General features: G+C 48.6%; 1 pseudogene; it reads right to left on the bottom strand.

Moving 5' to 3' along the window:
- Positions 1–21,916: 21,916 nt before the first annotated feature.
- On the bottom strand, positions 21,917–21,975 carry LOC132350096 (U6 spliceosomal RNA; annotated as a pseudogene).
- Positions 21,976–24,231: the final 2,256 nt, after the last annotated feature.

Here is a 24,231-nt window from a genome sequence, read left to right as displayed (position 1 = left end):
TTATGAAAACGCAGCCTCTGATTCAGTAGGTTGGGTGCGGGGCTGGCGATCCTGCATCTCTAACCAGCTTTCATTGGGAGGATTTACACAGCGTAAACACACACGGTCTCCTTGAAAGCAGCAGGGATTGTGACTCACTTCTGCACTAGCATGGGAGGTCTGTACTGTCACAGGCTGGGTCCTGGTGACATATTGCAGCCCTTCTTCTGTGAAATAATGACACCCCATAGCAGTTGTGTGGCCAGAGGAAGATGTTTTCTTGGCGTGGCTACAGCGGGTCTGGGTGAGGGGTGCGTCTATCTCCTCAGCCCTGTTGGTATTGAGCCCTCTTCAGAGAAGGCTTGGCTCCTTTGGGGTGAAAATCACTCCAGTTTTGACACAGGGATTTTATCGTGTGGGGTGGAGGTTTGGTCTAGAATATGGAGTTGAAAGTTTCCCACGGAGTTGGTCAATTCATAGGGTGATCTTTGGGGACTAATCGTAACACTTCGTCCCTCCCGCAGAAAATTCCATCCCTCTTTTATCCTGATATTTCGGCCCATGGGGATGGGGGCCCCAAACTGGCTGCATGTCCAAACCCATCTGGCCAGAGTCTCTGAGTCAGTGGGTCTGGGTGGGGTCCCACAATTCACAGTTCTAACCAGTTCCCAGGTGACGGAGACGCTCCTGGTCTGGGATCACCCTTTGTATCACACTGACCTGGGAGTTTGTTAAGTGGCAGGGCTGGTTGTCACCTTCCTGCATATTAGAATCACGAGGGCATCTTAAAACCCCTGATGCCGGGGCCGAATCCCTGCTCTGATCATCTCTAGGGAGGGAGTCCAGGCACCGATAATTTTTAAGCCCTCTTCAGATGATTCCAACATCAGCTAAGGTTTAGAACCTGTTCCCGTAAGATGCTGAGTCATGAGATGTGGGGAGGGACTGGGGAGCCTCAGGTTTAAGAAACTGCCCGAGGGGCTTCCCTGGTGGTCCAGTGGTAAAGAATCTGCCTTCCAATGCAGGGACGCGGGTTCGATCCCTGGTCGGGGAACTAAGTTTCCACATGCCGTGGGGCAACTAATCCCACACGCCACAACTACTGAGCTCACGCGCCTCAACTAGAGAGCCTGCGTGCCGCAAATGATAGAGCCCATGTGCTCTGGAACCCACACACCAAAACTAGAGAGAGAAAACCAGCACGTCACAACTAGAGAGAAGCCTGCGAGCTGCAACGAAAGATCCCGTGTACCACAGCTAAGACTTGACGCAGCCAAAAAATAAATAAATAAATAAATAAAATAAATTCAAAAAAAAAAAGAAAAGAAAAGAAACTGCCCGGGCAGGGCTGATGGTTCAAGAGGTTTGGGGACCACTGGTGTGGACCATGAGAACACCATTATCAACCGCATGATGTCATCATCCTCACCGTGACCTCACCCCACCATGACACCCTTACTCTCACCATGACATCAGCCTCCTGACCATGACATCATTACCTTAACTATGACATCCTCCTCCTCATCATAACATGACCATCGCCATGATGTCATCATCCTCAGCATGGCATGACATCATCACAGCTGAAACCCACTGAGTCATCCCTTAGCTGCATTGCTCAACGAGCTCATCAATCAATCAGTCGTTCAACAAACCCCCGAGGACAGGCCATTTCATGCCAGGAACTAGGGGCAGTGACCCACCAGAGCAAGCCCTTGCTCTCTGAGCGGCCACACGGTTGAGGAGAGACAGGCAGGTGAAACGTATGGTTGTTGGTGATGACTGGAGATAAGCGAGGCAGGGTAAAGGTCAGGGAACTGAGGCACAGGCAGACTAAAGGAGAGAAAGGGTACAGCTAGGACTGAAATTCAGATCTGCCTGATTCCAAGATGACTTCCTTTCCACTTCTGCCGACCCTGTCTGCTCTTGGGTTCAGGATGTTGCTGCTGCTTCTCTTTCTCTCTAGTCCGGAGAAGCGCAGACTGAGTGGATGGCTCACAAAGCCCCATGGCACCGCGTGAACGTGGTTGCAAAACCAGTTTCTAGGCTGAGGAAAGAAAAAAATTTTCACAAAGTGAGAGCAACCGTGCTAGTGAGAGAGCGGTCTTTGCTGCCACCTGCTGGTCACATGGTGGAACTGAGGCTGGACTTGATAGTCCAATCAGTCCAGGGACATTTGTTTTCAGCCTCCTGAGTGCCCAGCAGTGGGTTAAATACTGCAGGGCGGGGTTTCTCAACTGGGGAGATTCGCCGCTCCCTCTCCACCTAGGGCTTTTGGGAATGTCTGGAGACATTTTTGGTTGTCATAACTGGGGACGAGTGCTACTGGCATCTAGTTGGAGGAGGCCAGGGGCGCTGCTCAACTTCCACAGTGCACAGGATGCTCCCACCACAAAGAATCGTCTAGTCCCACGTGTCAAAGTGCCGAAGGTGAAAAACCCTGCCAGGGGAACGAAGGGAATAATAACAAGAGAAAGCACGGGTGTTCTAAAGGAACTGACAACGCGGCTGAAAAGAATCTCATTCATTAAATAAATATTTACCAAACACCTGTTATGTGTCAAGAACCGTTCTGGGGGTCTGAGGACACGTCAATGGGGATGACTGACAAAATCCCTGCCGTTACATGGAAACAGATGGTACACGCATGAACCAATAGTACCCATGAGAAATTCACATAGTGAAGAAAACAGGGCCATGAGATGGAGGGTGGCTGGGAGGCGCTACTCTAGGAAGGAGAGTCAGGGAGGGCTTCTTGGGAGAGGTGGCATTGTGCTGAGACTCAAGTGAGGAACCTGCCAGGTGAGGAAACAGCGGACCAGGCAGGTGGCAGCAAGTGCAAAGTACCTGAGGTGGGAAACAAGCTTATGTGTTTGAGGGAAAGAAGGAAGGAGCATTGAGGGAGAGTGATAGGAGAAGTTAGAGGGGTGATGAGGAAGCAGAGGAGGTGGGCTGGAGAGTGCCCATGGTCCGTGGTAAGGAGGTGCTGATGATTAAGCTGGGTTTAGGATTGTATTCTATACTATTCTATTCTATTCTTCTATTCTATTCCATTCCTTTCCATCCCATCCCATCCCATCCCATCCCATCCCATCCTATCCCATCCCATCCAATTCCCATCCCATCCCATTCCATTCCTGCTTTGGGAGCAATGGGACACCTCCAGAGGTGGTGCAGAGATGCATCGGCTTTAAAACAGCGGTTCTCAACCCAGGCATCATTCAGGGGCTTTAAAATAAAATCAAACCTCTAACAACTGAACCTAAAGGAATCAAAACCTCAAAAGTGGGCCCAGGCACTGGTATTTTTAAAAAGTTCCCCAGGTGACTGTGCTGTGCAGGGGTGGGGTGAGAACAACTGCTGAAGCTCCTTTGGTCTGGTGAGTGGAGAGCAGATGGCAGGGAGGGGCTTCTCCCATCACCCAGGTGAGATGAAAGAGCTTGGACTGGGGGAGGCGTGGCTTGGATTCAGGGTGGGCTTTGGGGGTTCAGGGGAGGCAACTTTTGCTCATAAAAAGGTAAATAGATCAAGAAGAAGGGTAAGTATGTGCCTCCCCTTTGCAGTGGAAGCTCAGCCCAGACCTATGTCCTCAAGTCCAGACCTAGCTGGACGGCCCATGGAACTGTCCCACTCCCCCCTCGGAGAGGACCCTGCCTGGCAATGAAGGTTCATTCATTCACTCGTCTATTCATTCCCCTCATTTACTCACACACTCGTCCACCCTCCATCCATCCATCCGCGGATTTGTTCATCATTTATATATTCATGTACCCATTCACTCATCTCTTCATTTCTTCACTCACTTATACACTAATTCATTCATTTGTCATTCATTCATTCACTACTTCATACATTTGTCCATTAATGGATTCATTCGCTCATCCATCCATCCATCACCCATCCATCACTCATTCATTCATTCATGCCTTCACTCATTTATGCATTTATCACTCCATTCACTCATTCATTTAACAACTATTACTTACTGGATGTCTGATGTGCCAGGTGCTGTTTGGAGCACTGGGAATTTAGCCATGAACAAAAGCGACAAAAACCCCTGTCATCATGGAGCTGACATTCGTGTGTGTGTGTGTGTGTGACATACAGACAATAAACATTATGGGTAAAACATAAGGTAAGTCACCTGGGAAGAGGTTCTATAAAGAAGTGGAGGAGGGGCAGGGATGGGTGTGTGGGGAGTGTGACCTTGGCAGTGACCACAATGTCCCATGGAGCTGGTCCTCTGCTGAGCAGGATTGAAGAACCAGTAATTGATTAATCAATTCATGAGTGTTTTCTGAGCCCCTCTTGTAGGGTCTGGAAGGGGAGTCTCCCTGGAGGCTGGACACATGGGTTGAGTGAAGACCTGGCCTCGGTCTCCCCAAGCTGACCTCGGTGCCTTTTCCTGGAGATGAGCCTCAGAGCTGATAGGATCCTGCCTGCGGTGAGGGGAGGAGACTGGGGGAGACAGGAGCTCACAGAGCAGGCACTGTTGCCCCATTTTGCAGATGAGGAGCCTGAGGCCCCCAGGCGCCTCATCTGCAAAATGGGGGCTTGATGCTGCAGGTGAGACAACCAGGACCCAGACCCTGGCTTCAGGGCTTCAGGGCTTCAGGGCTTCAGTGTGGTCACTTGTTTCCCATCCTCTGACATCCTGGGCTGCTCCCTTGAGAGTCAGCGGCCTGGATTTCCTTTATAGCCAAAAAGGGAGCAACCCATGGCCTTTGCTTATCCCGTCAGTGAATTTCCGTTTGTCATTTCCCAGCACATGATACCCAAGGGCAGGGACACTGATAAGAGGCCTCTGTGAACACTGAGGAAGACGCACAACCTCTGCCAGTTCCAACAGCTGCCTGAGCTTTCCCAAATATTTACAGTTGGGTCCCCGCTGGAGCATCTGGAGGATGGGGGAAGGGAGAGAGACAGAGCAAGAGAGAAGGACAGAATAACAGATGGACCCACACCCACACACACACACACACACACACACACACACACACACACACGAGAGGCCCAGAGAAACATATCAACAACAGTAAACGAGATAAAGACAGAGGTGCAGACAGAGAGGAGTGGACTGAAGTCAGAGGAAGGCAGAGAGGAAGGAGCTGCGTCCAGAGAAAGAAGAGAAACAGGAAGAGACCCAGGGAGGTTCAGAAAAAGGCGGAAAGAAGGGCAGAGAATCTGAGAGAGGAACAGAGAGTGAAACGGACAACGAAAAACCAGAGACGCATATACCTGGAGAAAACCATAGTTCAGAAAGACACATGCACCCCAATGCTCCTAGCAGCACTATTCACAATAGCCAGGTCATGGAAGCAACTGAAATGTCCATCAACAGAGGAATGGGTAAAGAAGATGTGGTACATTTATTCCATGGAATACTACTCAGCCATAAAAAGGAACAATTGTGCCATTTGCAGAGACGTGGATGGACCAGAGTGAAGTAAGTCAGAAAGAGAAAAACAAATATCGTATAATATCACTTATATGTGGAATTGAGAAAAACGGTACAGACAAACTTATTTGCAAAGCAGAAATAGAGACACAGATGTAGAGAACAAACGTATGGATACCAAGGAGGGAGGGGGGTGGGATGAATTGGGAGAATGGATTGACATATATACACTACTATGCATAAAATAGATAACCAGTGAGAACCTACTGTATAGCACAGGGAACTCTACTCAGTGCTCTGTGGTGACCTAAATGGGAAGGAAATCCAAAAAAGTGGGGATATATGTATATGAATGACTAACTCACTTTGCTGTACAGCAGAAAGTAACACAACGTTGTAAAGCAACTATACGCCAATAAAAAAAAAACACAAGAAAAAAAAAAGAAAAACCAGAATGCAAAGGAATCAGGGTGCAGGAGAGACCCTCAGATCCAGGGGGTGGGTGACACAAAGGGGACTGTGGGCTTGTTCCGGGCTGGCAGGCAACGGGGGTCCGGGGGGGGGGCGTGTTGGGCAGCCCCCAGGGCACTGCAGACTCCCAGCCCTCCTTCCACCTACGACCCTGGAGCCCCTGCTTCCTCCCTGACCCCGGGGGGAGGGGGACGGTCACCTGGCTCTCGGGAGGTTCCCCATCTGGGATTTGAGGGCCTCTTGGGATACAGGGACTACAGTATGGGGGAGGGGGAAGAGGAAGAAAAAGTGACGGAAGAAGGAGAAAGACCGAGATGAGACGGCGCAGAGAAGCAAACAGCATTTATGATGCACCTACTACACACCAGGCGCTCCTCACCCGTGCCATGGGGTTGGATTCTTACAGCATCCCTAGGAGGCCAGCGCCACGGGCCCTGGGCCGAGGCTGGGAACACCCGCGGCTGCGCAGTCCTCCGCACAGAGTCAGGGTTCAAAGCCAGTGTCAGCCATGCCGAAATTCTGATCTTTGCACTGTGCGTTGCCACCTGATCTGATCTCTTCTATGATTCTCTTGGGTGGGGGCGTACATTTTATTCTGCATCTTGTTACAATCAGCCGTGGGTGCCGTGGGTCTTTTCAGAGGCTGCAGACAGAACCCGGCTTTGCAAGCACTTTGCCCTCTCCTTCCGCTCGGCCCGCCTGCAGGAGGAGCCGGGCAGGGTCAGGCCCCAGGAGGAAGGTGTTTCTCCAAGGTGTCTGGGAAGGGAAGATGCTCGTCCCAGTCTCTCACCATCACAGCTGCCCAAACCTCTGCCCTGGAGGATAGGAGACCCTTCTCCAGCAGGGGCTCCGAGACCCCCAGGATCACACCTTGGCCCAGCTGAGACTGGGGAGTGGTGCAAAATCGAGGCGGAGAGTCTGAGGAAGGCGGGGAACAGACGGATGCACCTCTTCCTGCTCAGTGTTGTGGCTTTGGGGACGTTCCTGTCTCCCTCTGGGCCTCAGTCTTCTTGTCTGTAAAATGGGCCCACGGATGGTCCTCCCCAAGCCCGTTTCATCCAATTAAATCCCACACATGTCTCCTGAGAGCCTTTCTGTGCCAAGTCCTCTGCCAGGTACCGGGGACGCACCAGTGAGCAAAAGTGATTGTCACCAGGTCCCATGAAATATCAGATGTGGATGTGATTTTTGGGTCTAGGAAGTCCCTCTTAGGGGAATGGTATCCCCTGTCCTGCAGGCTCTCTGGTGGCACAGCTATCCCACCACCCTCTCTCAAATGCAGGGGCCCAGCCCAGGGGACAAGAGACTCTGTAAGTGGGGCTGAGGCTGGCAGCGCAGGAAGTGTGGTTCAGGGAGAGGTAGGCGGGTGGGCTCAGGCAGCCGTGCTCCAGGGCACTCGCTCTTCTGCTTCCCAGACGTGTGCCTTGGGAAAGTTCCTTCTCCTGCTTGAGCCCCAGTTTCTCACCTACCTGCAGGTGTGAGCTTGTCACGGTAGGACTGACAGATGGAGAGGGAGGACATCACCTCACGGCTGCTCAGATGTCCCCGATTGTCCCCAGGAGGCGTCTCCCCTGTGCTCAGCCACGAGTGATCTGCTTTGGCCTCTTCTGGAAGCCTCCTGGGAACACCATTTAGGGTGGGCCACCCGGCACACATGCCTTTCTTACACCTGGGAGCACTTTAGAGTTTCCCAAGCTCCTGGCTCCTATCTGACCCTTGCTGCTGTCCTGCAGGGAGGGGGCGTCCACCATGGTTCCCACCGACGGACGCTCCTGCAGAGGCTCAGTGAGGCCAAGGATGCGTCCAAGGTCATGGGCCAGGACCAAGACCCAAACCCGGGGTTCTGATCACTGAGCCGAGCTGTGTGCTTCTGCCTCCTCATCCACCGTCCTTGGGGTCTGAGGACCTCCTGGTGGCACCTCTCGTGGTCATGGTGCTGGCGCTGCTGCACCTGAGGATTCCTGCCCTTTCATCAGCAACCGCAGGGCGGGGGGACCTCTCCCTGTTGGGAGGACATGGGGGTGCTCTCAGAACATCGGCATTTGTTCCATGTTCATTTCTATTTCCGCAGTTAGAAATGCTTAATTTAATGGAATACTCGGAGCCCCAGAGGAGGAACAAGGCTGTGATGACTAATAAAATATTTATGCGCTGGGAGGGCTGACTCCCCCATCTCCCCTGCCTCCTTGCTTCCTTGTGGGGTTTGCTCCCTCCTGCACCTCTCTGGGTTGTTGAGTCCTTGCCTGGAAGCAGCAGCCTCGGAGAGCCCGAGAGGTGAGCTGAGGCCTCACCTGTAATTCCCGGAACCAGCTGTTTGTTTTTCTCTTTGCCTGGGACTTGGTCCTGAATCTGCACCACGGAACCAGCTGGTGTCAGACCTGGATGGTCTGATATCCGCATCTGATCTTCACCTTTTACCCATGAGGCCGTTTGAGGTGAGGCGTGTGCTAAGGGCGCTGTACTTGCCTACCTAAAAATGGGCCTGCTGTGGGTTCAAGGGTATACTCCAAAAGATATATTGGAGTCGTGATTCCAGTACCTGTGACCTTAATTGGAAAGAGGATCTTTGGACCTCCCTGGTGGTCCAGTGGCTGAGACTCTGTGCTCCCAATGCGGGGGGCCTGGGTTCGATCCCTGGTCGGGGAACTTGATCCCACATGCCTGCCGCAACTAAGACCCGGTGCAGCTAAATAAATAAATATTAAAAAAAAAAAAGAAAGAGGGTCTTTGCAGATGTAATTAGTTAAATTAAGATGCGATCACACTGGGTTAGGGGGGACTCTAAACCCAGTGACAGGTGTCTTTATACGGAGGCCACTGGGAGACACAGACACACAGCGAGGAGGCCAGGGGAAGGCAGGCATAGAATGGAGTGACGCTGCCCTAAGCCAAGGAACATCCGGAGCCCCCAGAAATGAGAAGAGGCTGGAAGGATCCTACCCTGGAGTCTTCAGAGGGAGCATGGCCCTCCCGACATCTTGACCTTGGACTTCTGGCCTCCAGAACTTTGAGAGAATAAATTTCTGTTGTTTTTAGCTGCCCAGTTTGGGGTACTTTGTCATGGTGGTCCTGGGAGATTAATACAGGCACTGTAACAGGATTGTTTTAAACATCAGAATAATAACCACAGCTACACTATCAAGTGCTTACCACCTGCTGAGTACACTTTATCGTCTTCAGTCTTAAGATACCTGTGAGGCAGGTGCTGTTATTATCTCTTCCACAACGAGGAGACTGAGGCTTAGGGAGGGGAGATAATTGCCCAAGCTGCACCCCTGGTAAGAGGTGGGGGGGAATGGGTGGAGGCTGGTTGATCGGCATCTGTGCTCTTGAGCACCATCCCTGCCTGTCTCCTTTGTTGCTTCATAACAAGTCACCAGAAAAGCAGTGGCTAAAACCAGCAACGATCATTTTTTATCCTTTGTGGTCTTTGAGGGTCAAGAATTCAGAAAGCGCTCAGCCGCTGGTTCTGGTTTGGTCTCTCTCATGCAGGGGCTGGAATTGGAGCAACAGGGGGTACAGCCGAGCAGGCTGAGCACTCCTCTGTGTCTCCTCAAAGCCTTTCCATACATCCTGAGACAGGCTGGGACCCGGGACCTGGGACCCTTTGCTGCAGTGCTTGCACCTGCACAAAGGTCTCCTTGAGCAAGAAAATACAAAGAAACTGTAAGGGACTAAAAATAACTGCGTGCATGCGCAGTTGGGGCAAATTATGGACAACAAGATACAAAAAGACCAAAAAGCCTAACTGCCACTTCTGAAAAGCCAGGAGCAAAAACAGGGTGTTGGGAGCAAAAGCAGGCTACTGTGCATGCCCTCTGCACTCAACACCACCAAAGGGGTGGGCAAACTACCTAAGCCGCCCCTCTGACCTCACCCCTGGACCCACCCCTACCCTCACCCCATATGAAGAACTAGCTTGCCCCCCACGCCGGGGAGCGAGTGAGCAAGGGAACCTCTTACTTGTTCTCACTCCCCACTCTTGCTGCAGCAGGGGCCCCAGTAAAGCCTTGCCTGAATTTCTTGTCTGGCCTCTGATCAATGTCTGTTGATTAAGGAGGCCAAGAACCTGGGTTGGTAACAATCTCTCCACGTGGGCTAGATTGGGCTTCCTGACAACATGGCGGCAGCAGGGCAGTCAGAGGTTCGGGATCCAGTGCAGGTGCTCCAAGGAGCAAGGTGCCAGCTGCACTGCCTTTTGTAACTTAGCCTCAGAAGCCATATCCCCTCTGCCACCATCACCAGCCTGTCCTGATTCACGGGGAGGGAACACAGACCGCAGCCTCCCTGGGAAGAGTATCAGAGTCACGTGCTAAGAAGAGCCTGGGGTGTTGGAGGTAGCATTGGCGACATCTTCAGAAAACACCACCTGCCACCCTCTACAAGAGTAACCTGCTTTCTTAATCTCACTGCCTCACTGTTCCCACCTGCAAGGTCTCAGCCACCTGCCCCCACCCCCCTGCCCCCTGCTCCGGTCCCCAGCAAAGTCCAATGATCGAGTCCTTAGCAAGAAAGAAGCCTGGGGGGATAGGCAGGGGCCAGATGGTGGAAGCCGCAGAGAGGAGCCCAGAGGCCAATGGGGAGGTTTTTAAGAAATTGTGGTAAAATATATACAGAGTGAAATTTAAACATTTTTAAATGCACAATCCAGTGGCATTTAGCACCTTCACAATGTTATGCAAGCACCACCACCAAATTCAGTACTAAATGGGGATTTTTTCTGGAGGAGGTGACACTTTCTTGCTCTAGAAGGATCTCTCTGCCCATTGCTTGGGTGATGGGTTGGAGGGGGTGGCTGGTGCATCTTCAGGGATAAAGGCCAGCAAAGAGGCTGTTACTAGTGTAGAGGAGAGAACGTGGTGGCCCAAGCAGGGCGGAGGTGATGGGAGGGCAAGAAGAATTCTCAGCTGGCATTTAGGCGGTGGGGTTGCTGAATTTGGTGGGTGTGTGATGTGCACAGATGATGCCGGTTGCAGCTGGAATAGTAATGTGAGTGGAACCAGATTTCCAGAGGTGGAAAATGCTGGAAGGCAAGCCGAATGGAAGTATTGGGGGAGGGGTGCAGACAATGAGTTCCTTCTGGAGGATATTGAGTTTGAGACCCTGGGGGACAGCCAAGTGGACACGCCCAGGAGGCAGCTGGGAATACTTCTTGGCACAGAGAGTGGGATCAACTGGGACTTCCCAACCTCAGCCCTAGTGACGTCTGAGGCCAGGTCACTCTGCGTTGTAGGGGTCACCCTGTGCAGTGGATGGGTGCCCAATCTCTGACCGCGACCCAGTAGATGCCAAGTCCACCCCCTTCCCAGGCATGACTATCACAAATGTCTCCAGACATTGCCAGATGTCCCCTGGCGGGGGGGGGTGTGGCTGGGGAAGCTGGCCCCAGTTGAGAACCACTCGGGCTAATGCTTTGGAGAGTCTGTATCTAGATGGCAGTGTAAGCCTTTGGGATCCTTGAGATGCTCAGAGGGTCAGTGTGGTGTGAGAGAGGAGAGGCCTCTATGTGTCTGTGATGAACACAGGCCCCAGTGGGGCAAAACCAGTGGAGACCACAAGGCTTACTAAGAAGGAGGGACCAGCGGGGAGGAAGGACGGAGAGTCCCAGAAACGGGCAGATGGTGGTGACACCTGCTGCCTGCACCTCCCTCCGTGCACCCACCACGAGCATCAAGTTTCTGCTTGGACTTTGTGTCGAGGGAGGGCCTGCAGAGCGTGATGGGCAAATGGCTGAAGCTTCCCGTGCCTTCACTTCCTCAGCCATTAAGACAGGGCTCCTAGCGGTACCTGCCTGCGGGATAGTCTCGGAGATTACACGCGTCCACGCTGCACAGAGCTTAGAATGGGGCTTCTCATTTGTTAAGTGTAAACCAGGGTTGCTCTTCTCAGTATTCTGCTCATTTCCAGACCTCGGACCTTGCCTCACTCCATGGATTTAATTAACTCCATGGTTCATACTTTCAACAAATCTGTATGGGATACGTACTCTGCGCTACCCCTGGGGGTGGAGCAGTGAGCAGGGTGGAGGCAGACCCCGCCCCACACAAAGCCTGGTTTGGGGAGGGGCGAGGGAGGCAGATATTAATCAGGTGTCACACACGTAATTACCAACAGAGACATGTGAGGAAGGGCATGAAACTACGAAAAGCCAAGATGCAGGCACCCTCTCTGCCCAGCTCTGGAGCAGCTCTGCAGAAAACACCACCTCATCTGTTTGCGTGGCCCCAACGCTCCACCAAGGGAAAGATTCAGGAGTGGAAACCCTCTCCAGTGCATCTCTTATCATCCTGGAGGAAGGATTCCTGGGAAGCAGTCTTAGGACCTGCTATTTCTACTGAAAGGGGGTTCAGTCCCTTCAAGTTCAGCTTTGGATGGAAACACCAAGGACTCAAAATGTGGATAACAACGTAGAAAATCAGGGGCAGTGTTAAAGATGTTTCTTATGCTTCCTGGCTTTTCTGGAGAAAACCACCTGCTCGTACGGGTTGACTTTAATATTGATGGTGGGGGCAGGGGACACACATGCACACACCCTCCCTGAAGCATCTTCCTGGCAGGGCAGATGCCACCCAGTGGGATAGAAAGAACTCCTGGTTAGAGGCTAGGAGATTCGGACCCTGGTCCAGGCTCGACCTCCAAACCCATAGGATGACCTTGCGCTCAGGGAATTCCCCTCCTGGACGTTAACCTTTCAATCACTCCCGCACTGGAGTCCAGGTCTCGGGGTCAAGACCAGGGTGAGGAGAGCGAGGCTTGGCAGAGCTGCAGGGTCAGATACCGTCTTCATTTAAAGATGTTGATATTCTGTTCATCATGGGTATTTGGAGGATTACTTTTGATTTTAAAAAATGCAGTGCACTGCAGTGTTATCTATCCGGATGAGTGAGTCATTTGGGGCCGCCCTACATTTTGCACCCAGGGCCTTACCCTGGTTCTGATACACGTGGGCCTCCTGCTGGACCCACCCTTTATCTTGGGGGTATTTGGGTTGAAAATGTCCTTCCTATGTGCAGAACATCTTAGAGCTTCCAAAGCTTGTTCACTTCTGGGATCTCTTTCGAGCCTTTGAATGCCCCAGAAAACACCCAGGCTGCAGGTGTTGGTCACCCATTCACAGATAAAGAAACTGAGGTCCAGAGAAAGGAAATAGCTTGTTTAGGTTCACAAACCAAACTACCAAGTATGGGAACTAGGGTCAGATCCAAGTTCAGGGGGATTTTTCTGCTCCATTCCCTGGACAGCTGGACAGGTACAGTCTACTTTTTATTTATTTAATAAATTTATTTATTTTATTTATTTATTTTTGGCTGACTTGGGTCTTTGTTGCTGCGCGTGGGTTTTCTCTAGTTGCGAGGAGCGGGGGTTCTCTTCGTTGCGGTGCGCGGGCCTCTCATTGCAGTGGCTTCTCCCGTTGTGGAGCACGGGCTCCAGGTGCACAGGCTTCAGCAGTTGTGGCTCATGGGCTCTAGAGCGCAGGCTCAGTAGTTGTGGCGCACGGGCTCAGTTGCTTAGTAGCTTAGTTGCTAGGAGGCCTGGGAGCATCTCTTAACCTACAGTGGGTGGAGCCTGTAGATACTCCAGCTCCCTTGCCTTCAGGTGGGACAATCTTCAGTTTGTCTAACGACAGATGACATCACTGGAATGGCCAATGAGGCAACAGCAAAAAAGTGTTCTTGGGAGAGGAAGAAGATGAAACTAAGGTAGTAACTTTTAAATTTTATTTGCAAAGTGCTGTCCTGTTTGCTGATCCCTTTCCTGCCTTTATCTCATCAGATGCTTGGAGCACAACTGTAGCTACAGTACAGTCATTTCTGTCTCCAGGAGAGGTAAATCCTTGTTGGCAAATGGTGATGCAGCTACTTGAATCCCCACCTCCTGATTCTTTAAACTCCGTGGACTTTTTCATTCTCCTGAATGAGTTCTCTGGCCGCAGGTACCTGCAGTAGGGACTACCTCTTGCCAGATTTTTCTAGGACTCCAATTTCAAAGTATGAAATGATACGGATTAAATCACAGGTCATGGTTTGGAAAGCAGGATCGCTGAGCCAAAGCCCTGGGGTCAGCTTAGTGTTTCTTAGACCAGAGGGATGCAACAGCGGTGGTCGGAGGTCCTGCACTCCCCTGGCATTTTCATCGTGGCCTCTCAGCCCAGCAAAGGGCCTGCAACAAAGGAAATGATGAGAAGGCGGAAGAAAACCTGGTGGGAAGCAGGAAGCTCGGCCGGATTAGTGACTGACCAGAACTGAGTCATCAAAGGGCCTGGATGAAAGGATGGAGATCACTCAGGGAGCATGAAACACAGGCAGCTTAAGTGGTAAGAGGCCAAAAGTGAGGGATCAAAGACGCATTGGAATCACAGCACAGCCGCCTGAGAGCTGAGAGTTGCGTCAGCCTTGACTTGGGGGGCTGCAGGAATGGCAGGGGGGTTGTGCTGACCCAATGAGGATTCACCTTTAAGTTGGAGGCAGAAGTCTCGGGGTTGGAGAACTCGGGAGAACGCCTAGATAACGGCCATCGTCTTTAGTTGTTGTTGTTTTTACTTGGTATTTTGACATAATTATAGACTCACAGGAAATTGCAAAACTAGTACACAGAGTCCCGTGAACCCCAGTGGTGACACCCTATGTAACTGTAGTACAATGTTAATATCAGGAAATTGGTGCAATGCTAAGGTGAGGACAGACCTCATGTCTGTGTGTGTGTGTGTGTGTGTGTGTGTGCGTGCGTGTAGTTCTATGCAGTTTCCTCCTACATATAGATTCCTGTTTCCACCACTATAATTAAGATGCAGAACTTTACCATCACCCTAAACAGGACCCTCGTGCTACCTGCTTAGAATTGCACTCCCCACCCCTTCCACCCCGTGTCGGATCCCGTTTTCCATCGCCAGAGTTTTGTCATTTAGGGACTATGACGTGAGTGGAATCATAAAGTACATAACTTCTTCTTCTTTTTTTTTCTCTTGTATTCTGGATTCTAGCATTGCTGTTGAGTAGTTCAGAGTTGTTATTCTTTTTCTTTTTTAAATAAATTTATTTATTTATTCTGGGCTGTGTTGGGTCTTTGCTGCTGTGCGTGGGCTTTCCCTAGTTGTGGCGAGCAGGGGCTACCCTTTGTTGCGGTGCGTGGGCTTCTCATTGCAGTGGCTTCTATTGTTGCGGAGCATGGGCTTTAGGCACGTGGGCTCCAGTAGTTGTGGCACACGAGCTCAGTAGTTGTGGCTCACGGGCTCTAGAGCACAGGCTCAGTAGTTGTGGCGCATGGGCTTAGTTGCTCCGCGGCATGTGGGATCTTCCTGGACCAGGGCTTGAACCCGTGTCCCCTGCACTGGCAGGCAGATTCTTAACCATTGTGCCACCAGGGAATTCTCCAGTATGTAACTTCTTGAGATTGGCCCATCTTCTCTCAGCATAGTGCCTATGAGATGCACCCAGGGTGTGGCCTGCGTCCATAGCTCCGTCCTTTCTGTCCCTGAGTAGTTTTCCACAGCATTGATGTGGTACAGTTCACTGATCCAGTCAATCACTGAAGGACATGAGAGGGCTTTCCAGCTTTTGGCAATTGGGACCATTGTTTTCACTGAATGGCACATGGGCTTGAATGGGGAGGCTCCTCTCCAAAGCATCCCTAAAGATGCTTTTTTAAAAAAAATTTATTGAAGTAGAGTTGATTTACAATGTTGTGTTAATTTCTGCTGTACAGCAAAGTGACTCAGTTATACATATATATATATATATTCTTTTTCATATTCTTTTCCATTATGGTTTATCACAGGATATAGCCTAAGGATGTTAAATATGACTTAAGGGTGTTGATTTAAATGCCCCCGTAATGTCAGCTGGGCTATCCTTTACAACTTCTGCAAGAAGAATTTCTCTCATGCCTCAGAGACAAAAAGGCAAGGTTTTTCTTCAACCGTTAGTAGGTTTTTATCCAAGGAAACTGGGAATCTTGTCACTTATGGAGTTTCTCTCTTTGCTTTGGCCACCGGGAAGATGAGCTTGGGGGCCAACAAAAGAGTGAGGGAGCAGGAAGGTGGGAGAGATCAGTACCTTTGCTCAACTGTGGCCACCTTGAGTGTCAGAGCCGTGAACTGTCCATCTTTGTACCTCCCTATGCCAAGCACAAGGTAGGATGGAGAACAGCTGAGCCCAGGGATGCTGAGTCCAGCTTCTTCTCCTGTGGTTCCCTCCCCGGGGTGCAGGGAGCGCTCTCTCCCGTGGATCCAGCCAGGACTACAGGGCGATGAACAGGCCCTGAGCACGTGTGACTGTGGAGGATAGGAGGAAGGTGAGCCTTCAGAGCCCTGACAGGTAGAGTGACAAGAGGGGCCCAGACTTCAGATCTCACTGAATAGGAAAAAAATTTGGAGGACTAAGGTTTTTTCCTACCCATTTTTTATCTTGCCAAGTCAGCCCATCAATTAAACAACCCCCCAAACACACAGACACACACAAAACCACATACAAAAAGACAATCACTACCATTTCCCGTCACGACCATGTCTCCCTCACTAACACACACACACACACACACACACACACACACACACACATGCGTGCATGTATGCAATGCATGCACTGGAAGGGAAATATTTTGGAATCAGAGGTTGTACTTTAAACTGAATAGGTTTGGAGTGTCTTACTTTTCTCAGTTCACTCTCTTTGAGATCATGCATTTTGTTTGTTTGTTTCATAAATTTACTTACTTATTTATTTATTTTTGGCTGTGTTGGGTCTTCGTGGCTGCATTGTGGGCTTTCTCTAGCTGCGGTGAGCGGGGGCTACTCTTCGTTGCGGTGCACGGGCTCTAGGCGCGAGGGCTTCAGTAGTTGTGGCACACGGGCTCAGTAGTTGTGGCACATGGGCTTAGTTGCTCTGTGGCATGTGGGATCTTCCCGGACCAGGGCTCGAACCCGTGTTCCCTGCATTGGCAGGTGGATTCTTAACCACTGTGCCACCAGGGAAGCCCTGAGATCATGCGTTCTTAACGTGAGTGAAAATTGGCTCTTTTTTTAAAAAAATTAGGAGGTGCTTTATTTCTTTTAACACTAGTTCCTCCTGTATGTAAAATGTAAATATCACATTGTCATACCAATCAATTAATGTAAAGCTACCATCATCAATATATGTGTGTATATGCTTTGTACACGTATATACACGGTGAATCTTAGGTCACTTCCCTCTGGGCAGGGAAGAGAATAAAAGATGCGTATAAGATTTCACCCCTGTTGAGAAAATTGGCTCTTGGAGATGAAAATAATTCAAGTTTTTTTGGCTCTCCAAAGGACCATAGTCCATAAACGGATATACAGTGTATCTGTGCTATTAAAATTTCGTGGGTGGGGTGGCAATTAAGAAAAAAAAGTCTAAAAGACTCTTTGGGGAGGTGGTGATGAATAAAAGGTCATGAGGTGCTGCTGTAGATCTGCATGGGCCCAAGGGGCTTGCATGTGGAAATTGCTGACCTCCACTGCGGGACACTGTAAAGTGCCACCTGGAGCTCGAGATGCATGTGTCATAATTGTTGGTGTTTGTTGTGGGTCAGGCCACCAAGCCCTTCACTTGCACCGTTTTGCTCTGAGAGGCAGATGTTCACATTGCACCCGTTTTACAAACAGGGAAGTGGAGGGATGGAGAGGGTAAGGCACTTGTGCCGTCAGTTGCCCACCGTTGCTAAGCACCGAGGCTTGGATCAAACTCGGGGCGTCCGACTTAATTTATTGGAAGATCAGGGTTTTCTGGGGTTCTTGCTTGCAGCAGCTCCGAGGGTGTGGAATGTGCATTTCCCATCCTCATGAAATTTAAGAAGTCTGGCCAAATATTCTGTCCAGAGTCTCATTCCTGGGATGCCTATCACCTAGCCTGGAATCATTTCCATAGCCCCAGCAAGGCCAGATGTTGGAGGGCAAAAGAGCAAGCCACGGGCCCATCAAAGGAATGATGGGCCTCCCACACCCAGCAATTAAGAGGGGATTCTCAGCTGTGAATGTGCCTCCTGGCTTCCTGATGAAAATCTACTGTGCTAATTAAATAACCATGACCTTGGGAATTCCCCTGCAGTCCAATGGTTAGGACTCAGTGCCGTCACTTCCAGGGCCTGGGTTCAATCCCTGGTGTGGGAACTAAGATCCTGCACATCACGCATTGCGGCCAGGAGAAAAAATAAACAAACCATGACTGTGGCCTGGGACTGCACGCATCTTCACATGGAGGCCACACAAGACCCTGCCTGGGAAGACAATGACCCCATCCTCTGTGATCAGGAACGAAACCTTGGCTCTCCAAGGGCAATGGGAATTCACTTCAGGACCAGGAAAGGTGCATGGAGACAGGATCTGGTCTAGAGTTCTTGTTCAATCTCCTTAAAGAAACCCTGATTGACTCTTCCTGCCCTTCCTTATTCCTCATCCTATGCACTGCTGCTGGGATGATGATTTTAACGCACAGATCATACATGTCTCAGCTCAGAAATTCCTAGAAGGCTCCCACTTGCCTACAGCCATGGCTGCCATCACCAGGGCCGCATAGTCCTTCAACATAATTACGGAGAAGGGCCCGAGAGCACATACGCACAGCAACCATTGTATATAATATCCTAATGGGTCTTACATGTGTAAATCTTTTTATGAAATGCTTAGAGACCCCTCCCCAAGGTTCAGTTGGCTGGGGCTTTCCTCTGGTTCCTCCAGCTAACTGATGAAATAAACAAAGACCGACCAAACGAGCACAAGCAAAGGCTATTTATTCAGAGCTGGCCGAGACGCGAGTGATGGTGGCTGACTCCCTTGTGTTTCTGCAGAGGCTCAAAGGCAGGCAGAGGAGAGGAAAATCTTTGCAGGAGAAAAAGGGGGAGTCTTCAGATGTGCCCGGATTGGAGGCTGCTGGCGTGGGGAGTTGGGGATGAGCTACTTAGAAGTGGGGCATCTCATGTGGTTGGTTAGGGGTATATATGAGACATTCTCTGGTTAGTCCCATGCTGGCAGAATGGACAACAATTAGGGAAGCTGTCAGTTATTAATCAAGTCCTGACCATTTGGGGCCAATTTTGGCTTCCTGGACTGGTTGTTAAGAGATAATGGTCTAACTTCCTACAGTCTGACCTATGGAATATATGTAGCTATAGAGAGCAGGCTGGCTTCCTGGCCTGGTTAGTGTAGATAACCTTCCTGGGCTGGTTGCTGCAGATTGTGGGTTAGAAATCTATTTTAATATGCTCTGGCCATTGTCTGTTTGTGTATTCAGTTTCTCATAATGAATATATAAACATAGAGTGATCACACAAAAGGTTTGGCTCTTAATTGATGTGTTTACATATACTGACAGGTGACAGAAGTAATGCAAATTAGAGGCATTTATTTACTTAGTTTGAAATGAGTTAAGAATTCCTATAATTTTTAGGAATGTGTACCATCCATCGTAGACATCAAGCAGATGTAAAACTGTTATAGGGATTGTACGCATTGCCTGACATTTATTTCTTAACCTAATTATTTCATATTTGTTGAGCATTTGTTTATGACAGGGGTCCCCACCCCTGGGCCGTGGACCTACCGGTCTGTGGCCTGTTAGGACCGGGGCTGAGCAACAGGAGGTGAGGGGCAGGCGAGTGAGTGAAGCTTCACCTGCCCCTCCCCATCACTCGCATTACTGCCTGAACCATTCCCCCCACCCCCCGTCGGTGGAAAAATTGTCTTCCACGAAACCGGTCCCTGGTGCCAAAAAGGTTGGGGACCACTGGTTTATGAAATCAAAGGTTTGGAAATTTTAAGAGGGTAAAAATATGTAAGAAATCCATGAAACCATAGACAGACTGCTAATAAAGTAGAAGAGAGATAATGTAAATCAACGGTCCCTGGACCAGCCGCGTCAGTATCACCTGGGAATTTGTTAGAATGCCATCCTCAGGCCCCAGTCCACTGAATTAGGAACTCTGGGGTGGGGCCCAGCAATCTGTGTTTTAACCTCTGGGTGATGCTGATGAGCATGAAAGTTTGAGGACCACCAATTTAGACGAACGCATCAGAGTGTAACTTGACAACAACAGATTATCACTAAAGAATATTGAAGAAAGTGAAAAACAATTATAGAGAAGAGAAAAGGTGCAGAACGGGCCTAATTAAATAAAAGAGAGAAGCATCTGATAAAAACAGCCCATGAGTTGGTACCACAGTGGAAAGACATAATGCAGAGACTATAGTACTTCAGTGCTGAGCATCACAACGTAAGGTGCTGGGGAGAAGGGTAACCACGTGCAATAGACACAGTCACAGTTTATTTATAGCTACGAGGAGAACAGCTTATGTTTTGCTGGGTGCAGCTATTTTTCAAACGTCTATAGATTTGATTGGGCTGAACAAAGTACAAATTAATTTAAATGCATCACTGAACTTACCATAACTTTTGCTGTGATGTGTTTTCTCAGACAATAATTTGCACTGAAACTACTGCCATGAAATTTCTGAACACTGAAATGGGGTCCCCATATGCAAAACAGTTATTATAAACCAGTGGCCTGTAGGATAAAATCTAAACTTGGCAGCAAGGTCTGCCTCTGTGTGTTTCATGATCTAGCCTTCCTTGTCTTAACAGGCTGCTTATCTACCGACCTCCCACCCCCATTCCATATGTGGTCCTCCAACCATATCACTTCACTTTCTTGAAGCAAACTGATGTACTCCTATGTATCTGTTAAGACCCTACTCAACATTACTTTCTCTAGAAAACCTCTCCCCAACTTCCCCAGGAAGCCTCATGCTTTGCTTTCCCTACTCCTATGGCACCCAGGACAAACTTCCATCATGGCAGGTACCCGTACTGGGCTGTAATCACATCTGCTTCCCAGTAGACAATGAACTCCTTCAGTGAAGGGACCATGTGTTTTTCTTCTTTGGATGCATAGGGCTTAGCTTACTGCCTGTCTCACAGTTAATGCTTAACAGACATTTGCTATTTGGTTACTGCTTAGACAAATTATGCTTGTTATTTATCTAAAAGGTGTGCTTATCTGTTAAGTCAGACATAAAGCATGCATCAGAGGGTATTTCCTTTACTTATTCTTTGCAGCCCAACTATATGAAGATGTTTGCAATACCAATGACGAATAAAATGAGAAAATAGGGCCAGGATATTGGAAGTAGAAAAGAGTAACAATAATAAAATCACAGAGAGGAAAAGAGAAAATTAATCAGCAAAATCTAGACTAGCACCATTGTGATGATTAAGTATGGCATTTAACTTTGAGCTTCCTGGCAGTCTAGGCAAAAAGGGAAATAATGGGGGGGAGGGATAAATTAGGAGTATGGGATTAACAGATACACACCACTGTATATAAAATAGATAAACAACAAGGATTTACTGTGTAACACAGGGAACTCTGTTCAATATCTTGTAATGACCTATGGTGGAAAAGAATCTGAAAAAAAATTTATTTATAACTGAATCACTTTGCTGTACACCTGAAACTAACGCAATATTGTAAATCAACTATACTTCAATAAAAAAGGGAAATAATGGGTTATATAAGTTGGTTTTTTTTTCCACTGTTAAGACTTTGGCTTTTATTTGTGTTGGCTTTTTTTTTTTAACATCTTTATTGGAGTATGATTGCTTTACAATGGTGTGTTAGTTTCTGCTTTATAGCAAAGTGAATTAGCTATACATATACATATATCCCCATATCTCTTCCCTCTTGCGTCTCCCTTCCACCCTCCCTATCCCACCCCTCTAGGTGGTCACAAAGCACCGAGCTGATCTCTGGGTGCTATGCGGCTGCTTCCCACTAGCTATCTATTTTACATTTGGTAGTGTATATATGTCCATGCCACTCTCTCACTTCGTCCCAGCTTACCCTTCCCCCTCCCCGTGTCCTCAAGTTCATTCTCTATGTCTGTGTCTTTATTCCTGTCCTGCCCCTAGGTTCTTCAGAACCAATTTTTCTTTTTTTTTTTTTAGATTTCATATATATGTGTTAGCATATGGTATTTGTTTTTCTCTTTCTGACTTACTTCACTCTGTATGACAGACTCTAGGTCCATCCACCTCACTACAAATAACTCAATTTCATTTCCCATGCTAATCTTCTCTGTATCGTTCCAATTTTAGTATATGTGCTGCTGAAGTGAGCGCTATAAGTTGGTTTGAGCAATGCTTCAAAGTAGTTCATCATGAGACATGAGTGGTTTCTTGCCAGGAATTTACTGTATAGTTTCCTATACAATGGGCATCAACAGTGTGTGAGATTAGTAGTCATAAATAATTTATTCATTCATTCTTCCAATATTCTCTGAGGCATCTTCTATCCTAGGCACTGTAGATGCTGGGTTACAGAGTTGAATAAGATACATTCACTTTCCAGTCGAGGAGAGAGAGAAAGTGATTCATAGAACAGTGCGAGTGTGATAAGCTCTGGGTTAGAGGAGACAACTGGAGGCTTTGGGAACCCAAGGCGGAAATCTCAGCTGCCGGTGAGGAGGGAAGGCTTTCGGAAGGAGATGCTATCTGAGCTTTGAAGGATGAGTTGGGTTGGCCAGATGAAGAAGTGGGTGGGGAGGGTGTGGGGATGGATGTCCAGTGCAAATGTTTGGAGGAATGAAGGTGCAGTGTCCCCCCCTCCCCTCAAATTCATATGTTGAAATCCTGACCCCAATGTGGCGGTATGAGGAGGTGGGGCTTTGGGGGTAATTAGATCATGGAGGTGGAGCCTTTATGAATGGGATTAGTGCCTTTATAAGGACACCCCAGGAAGCTCTCTTACACTCCTTCTGCCATGTGAGCACACAACGAGAAGACAGCCATCTGCAGCCCAGAAGGGAACTCTCACGAGAACCCAACCGGGTTGGTGCCCTGGTCTTGTACATCCAGCCTCCAGAACGGTGAGAAATAAATTTCTGTTGTTTATAAGCCACCTATTCTATTGTACTTTGTTATAGCGGCTCAAATGGACTAAGAACGGTACATTGGAGAAATAAATTGCAAGTGATTTGGGAAGACTGGGGCATGTGGGGGAGGGGCAAGAGGTGAAATTGGCAAGGTAGCAAGCAAGTGCCTGACCATGAAGGCTCCTGAAGGACTCCAAAGAACCTGGGTCTTTGTGTTCTGTCGGGCAGGAAATGGGAGCTGTGAAAGCATTTTAAACAGGGAAGTGATGCAGTCTGTTACATGTTCAAAAGATGCAGACCCCTATGTTCACAGTAACATTATTTACAGTAGCCAAGATGTGGAAACAACCTAAATGTCCATTGACAGATGAATGGATAGAGAAGATGTGGTACATATATATACAACGGCGTATCGCTCAGCCATAAAAAAGAATGAAATAATGCTATTTGCAGCAACATGGATGGACCTAGAGATTATCATACTAAGTGAAGTAAGTCAGACAGAGAAAGACAAATACCATATGGTATCACTTATATGTGGAATCTAAAATAGGACACAAATGAACTTATCTACGAAACAGAAACAGTCTCACATAGAGAGAACAGACTTGTGGTTGCCAAGGGGGAGGGAGTAGGGGAGGGATGGATTGGGAGTTTGGGATTAGCAGATGCAAACTATTATATAAAGGATGGATAAAAAACAAGGTCCTACTGTACAGCACAGGGCAGTATATTCAATATCCTGTGTTAAACCAGAATGGAAAAGAACATGAAAAAGAATATGTATGTATATATATATATATATATATATATATATATATATATATATATATATATATATATATAACTGAATTACTTTGCTGTACAGCAGAAATTAACACAACATTGTAAATCAACTGTACTTCAAAAACATTAAAAAAAAAAGATGCAGAAATGCAGGAGGGCCCAGCTTTGCTCTGCAGTCAACCCGCACCAGCCCTAAATTCCTTTGCTCTGAGGCCAGGCGCTTTGAAAACACTGAAGCCCGAATTGACATCAATTATGCTGAAAGGGGGAAAAATTAATTAAAAGTTTTCGAAGGGCTCTATTCTGTCTTCTCTATTTTCATGTTATCAGCAACACTGCTTTTTCTTCTGGCTGGGAGTTATTACAGTATAACATTTTCATGTTGCTTGTAGGGTAATTATGTCAAATATATGGGAGATGATAAGCTGCAGTTTGTATTATTCTGTGATTAATCTCCATACATTCTGGCATTTCAATCTGGCCTCAGAAGACGAGGTTTGCTAAACTCCAGTGTAGAAGGAGGATGTGGGCAAGAGCCAGGAGGACCGGAGGGCTGACACCGAGGTGGTTCTGGCTGGAAATATCCCCGTTTCCCCGAAGCACCCACCCACCCCAGGCTTCGTGCTTCACGCTCCCACCAAGGCTTGTTCAGCCTGGTGCTTCTGAAAGCGTGGTCTTCAAACTGCCTTTGTTAGATTCACCTGGGATGCTTGTGTCC

Source organism: Balaenoptera ricei, chromosome 15 (genome assembly GCF_028023285.1).
Source record: "Balaenoptera ricei isolate mBalRic1 chromosome 15, mBalRic1.hap2, whole genome shotgun sequence".
Taxonomy (NCBI): Eukaryota; Metazoa; Chordata; class Mammalia; order Artiodactyla; family Balaenopteridae; genus Balaenoptera; species Balaenoptera ricei.
This window is presented reverse-complemented; position numbering and strand designations above follow the sequence as displayed.